A 4,955-nucleotide genomic window follows, 5' to 3' on the forward strand; every position below is an offset into this window, starting at 1 on the left:
GGGGGGGGGAGGGATTAAACCATAGATTTTAAGTTTAGGAGTTTGTTACTGTGAGGTCTAATCTTGTATACAACGAAGGGCGTAGGAGTTCACTGAATTAATTCTGTTTAAATTAGTATATCTGTTTAAAATATAACCCTCCCAGTTGTTTTAACTAGATGGCATAAAATGTCTTTCCTGACTTTGAAAATGAAGGACTCCAAGAAGAACAAACAAAACAAAATGCCTTAGTAGTCTTTTTAATTATCCTTGTTCCATTGTTGCAAGTTTTGCTGTTCTAGAAATGTTGGGCAAAACTGTCTTTAACATGTTGTCTTTATAGGATTGTGGAACCTTCTACATTTTGTGTTAATTAAACATATAAATCCTACAAACTGTATCTAGGCTAACTGCAAACCAAGAGCCGGATTCTCAGTTTACATTTATGCCCTCTTTCACTGCTTCTGTAATGGGAATGGACTGTCAAGGTGTGTGTACATCATCCTCGCACTTTATCTGCAGCAGTATTATCATCACCTTATTCCTGTGTGATACTATCTTGTTAACCTATAAACAAGTGCTTGCAACTATGGCAAGGCCTGTTTATGCTGCTGTAGTAGGACCTTAGTGCAACTGAGAATCAGGCTCCAAAGGCACATCTCTTGTTCTTACAATCCAATTATTTAAAGGAAAGGAGCAATACTCATCTTACTGGCAAAGAGCACAAAGCAAAACCAGTAATTCAGCAAATGATGAGAGAAAGAAAAGACAAAACATGACACACTCCATTGAGTTTTCCTTCTTTATTAGTGGGAAGAACATGGATGTTTTTGTCATGCTGTGTACTGACTTTAATATAAGAAGTGTAGCTCATGCAAAATAATAGATTTTCTTATAAAAGTTAAAGATGCAGTGGAAACATTTATTTGTTCACACCACCTTCTTTTATGGTCTCTGTTGGACTGAAGTAGGAACCTTGATATAGGAACGCAGATAATTTGATGAAATTTTGGATCTTGCCGGAGGTTACATTCAGCATGTAGTGATACAGAGATGCCTATCATTTAGGAAATCTGCAAAGACTTGACCCAAAGCCTTCAGAGGGTGTTGCTTTGGTTCAGATCGTAAGTGAGATCAGTGTTGTGCTTTTATAATGGCGAGGCTGCTGTTGCTGGGCTCAGGGTTACAGTTGTGCACTCAGGCCCAGAGGACCAGCTGCTCTGCTGTAAATTGGGGCTGGTACTGAGGGGGAGTGAGAGACACAGTAAACACACAGAGTAGCAGTAAATGACAAGAGGATATGATATGTAACATTACCCAGGCTCAGTGTTTGCTTAGGTTGTAGAATGGTCTTTTAAATCAATCTTTTATTATCAGTGGAGCCTTAGCAGTGCACTTTAATGGAGAACAATGCAAGGACACAGACACTTGGTGCAAAGTGAACATCCTACTTTCTTTCCTAGCTCCAATTTTACAAGAAAAACCGTAGACAGATCCAGGTCATAACATTTAGATGTGAACTTTTCCCATGTTCGGCAACATTTGGAATTGGGCTCTGATTTCATCCCCGTTCCTGCCGTAAGGATTCATCTTGCCACCAGTCCTGACATCCTGCATAAATATAGCTGGGAATGTTATGCAAGGAGTCCTCCTGCTTCTACCCTAACCATTCTGGAAACAGTGAATTTACCACAATTCTGTTTCATCTCTTCCCATAGTTAATTATCCTTCTAAATAAAGATTAGGTTTGTTTCCATTTTCAATTTACTTCCCTCAGATTCCCCTGAACTTCCATCATTCTTGGACTGCTGAACAAAAGACCCTTTGCATAGGAAAAGTATTTTTCTCCTTATTGTGCGACTGTAATTGTAAATGGCAGTGATATCACCTGTTAGTGTTTTCTTGTGTTAAAACTGTAAGTTCCTAAAGTTATTTCTTTTTATTTTTATATTTAGAAGTTGGACAGTATGTGTGCCCATTTTCAGAGGTTCACCTATGGGTTTTTAACATCCTTTGGAAAATGTGGATATTAGAGTATTATTATTAGAGTATATATTAGAGATTTCTAAAAGCAATTTCCACCAGTTTGAAATCTTACCAAGCTTATCTCACAGACCTGGTTTTGTTCAGTGTGCACTTGTTTCAAGTGTTGTAGTTGTTGGTGGAGTTAAGTGTTTCTAAGTGTTGTTAGATCTTTTTGTCAATGTATTATTTTCCTGTGTCTATAGTTCTATAAATACACAAAGAGAAATTAGATGGGAAGTGTTGTCACAAGCTGGGGTTAAGGTTTTGTTTTGCAGGAAAATAATGTTACCAGATCTCTCAACTCCCACTAAGTCAAAACTAATTTACTGGAATGGTTGCTTGAAATTGAATTGAAATCTGAATACTGTCTTTTATATTTTCAGCATTTGAGATTAAGGCAATAATAATTTTAATCCCACTAATGCTCAGACTTTGCAGACAAATGTGGTAGCCATGAGACACTCGCTGTGCACAGGTAGATATGCAAATTCTAAGCAGTGCATTGGCAAATGCTGCCAAGCCCTCATGTGCATCTTTATGCATATAAATATATGTACACTTATATATCCTTCAGCACTGGACTACGTTATGGGATAGTAATTATAGACCAGGTCTACCTTGGTAGTAGATTTTTTTGAAAAAGCTCTTGGGCAAACTTTCTTTTCCAAGTCAGTGGTGGGGAGAAAGGGTTTAATTTCAATGTGTTATCCAAAGGGTACAACTCTTCAGTGGTGCAGTACACCTCATCTCCTGGTCCAGCTCTGCATTTCTGTCAGCAATGCAGTAACCAAACCAAGCTATGCGATTTTAACCTCTTCATTTCTGGATTCAAGAGGCAAACACAGAATCAAATGAGCCCATGTTACCAGCTGGAGCTAGGAGGTTCCTCCACTGTGCTAGGAGATACTACATTGAATGCTGGTCCATCCAGTGAACACTAGAGATGTTAACTGGAGCTGTTTGCGTCTACTGCAGGAGGGAACGCTGTAGGAAATGGATTTACATAGTTCTGCAGAGCGAGGTAGGAAACAGATCTCTAAGTTAAAAATCCAGCAGGGCTTGAGGATTTATTCTGTCTGGATTTGGAGTGGGGAGAAGCAGAGCCACCAAAGGAACACTTGGAGATGTAATGTGTAGTTAAACCTGCAGCACCGGTAGGACTGGACAATCACTAGTTAAAGCTGGTTAATTATTTAAGAAAAAAATTATGAAGTATAAAATATTCAAACTGCTTGTGCCTGATGCGTGCCATTGCCACAAAGGCACACACACCTGAGTTTTAAATTCTTACCTGTTTATCACTTTTTTTTTTTTTAAAGTAAAGGTGTTTTAATACTAATGATGGAATAATATTATTTGTGAAACATTAATAATAAACAAAATATGGGGGAGAAATTTTGCTATTTGTTTCTTCCAAAAGGGGATATGCCTGCTTTCTTTAAAATGAAAATAATTTACAATGTTTCTTAGCTCTCTCGGAGAGGAATAACTTACTAAGTGTTGTGATAATTGTGCAGAGAACCCGTTTAGGTAACACAGTGTAGCTACAAACTGACTGGGAAATTGGTGCCTTGAGTCTGAAATTAGATGTTGCAGTTACCAGGCGTCATTTCAGATTAGCTATACCTGTCTCGTGGGCAGCTCATCGGGAGCCGCACTGGTGAGTCAGAGAGACCTACCGTTTTCCTCTCTTAGAAGCCGACCTGGTGTAGAGGGCTTAACTTTGAAACAAAGATGAAATAAAAATCAGGCTATGCTGAGCTGCTGAGCTCAGAGACAGGGTCTGCTAGAGAAGCAGTTCATTGGAAACCTCAGCAAAAAATAAAACCTGTCTCCTGCAAAAGCTTGGAGATGGTGTTAGGCAGCTTACACACCCAGTGACAACTCTCGAGTACCTGGCACTTGCCTAAACTTGCTGTCGACATCTGTACACCTGCTCTTAGCAGGCAGAAGGCAACATTTCTCCGACTGTACCTAAAAATGGCATTTCTCACAAGAAAAAAAAAAGGGGCTGTTAGTCACGGTATCTTTGCCAAACTCCATTTACATGTTGGCTGCTTAAAGACCCATCTGCAGCATCAATCGCCCGACATCGGTTCACTTCCTGTCCTAAACTGCTGAAAAATCCCGGCGCATAAAAATGCTGGCGCCGTGGCTTTTTGTCGAATCTGTTACCTTCTTCCTCCCCACATCTGCTCTGTGTGCTCTCGGCTCACCTTCCTGTGGCCTGCCCTTCTGGGTCTCCATGATAAAGCTGGGCTGAGTGAGACCTCAGGACCTGGCCCCACGGATGTCAAAGCTGGCACTTCCCAGCTTCTCTGCTTGCGATGTTGTATATACCTACATTTCTGCCGTTGTGATCTGAAGTCCTCAACCCTAATCTGGGGACCACTGCTGGGTGTGCATGAGTAGTTTGAGTCACCTTGGGGAGTAGGATATCCGAATGTGGAAGCACACATTTTGAAAGTGCACTGAGATCCTTCAGGGTATAAGTTTTATAAATGACAGATATTATAAATCCTGACTGCCTGATGGCAGGCACTAGAGTGGAACATTTTGTCATCAGTGCTTATTATCTCAAGATTCTTAATTAGTTTCATTGATAATTTTGTCGCACTTGAATGTTTCAAATGATTAAATATTTCAGTGCTTGTTTGGTGGAAGGTCTCTCCGTTGTGCACAGAAGGACGTAATACCAACTCCAGATAGATGGTGGAGAACTGATGTTCACCATCCCTTTTGCAGCCCATCGTGGGAGCTGGTCTCTGAGCACTGGTCTCATCGCAGCCAGTTGCAAAACACCGAGGTGGCTGATTTAGGAGTACCAGAAGGGGGAATGGTGAAAAAGCCTAGTTCTGCCTCTCAGCTTTGAATGCAGTATTTTTCCTCCACTGTCTAGTCCACCACTCATGTGTCCCAGCTGAATGCACAGGAGTCGTTTGCTTGATTCC

At 40.5% G+C, this 4,955-nt stretch overlaps 1 protein-coding gene across 1 annotated transcript in view; it reads left to right on the forward strand.

The window, feature by feature from the left end:
* The window catches only part of TBXAS1 (thromboxane A synthase 1 (platelet)), a 228,274-nt gene that overhangs the window by 177,431 nt on the left and 45,888 nt on the right, over nt 1-4,955 (forward strand). The gene's annotated exons all lie outside the window — the stretch shown is intronic.

This window comes from Cariama cristata, unplaced genomic scaffold, assembly GCF_000690535.1.
Source record: "Cariama cristata isolate BGI_N322 unplaced genomic scaffold, ASM69053v1 scaffold1380, whole genome shotgun sequence".
In the NCBI taxonomy this organism is placed as follows: domain Eukaryota; kingdom Metazoa; phylum Chordata; class Aves; order Cariamiformes; family Cariamidae; genus Cariama; species Cariama cristata.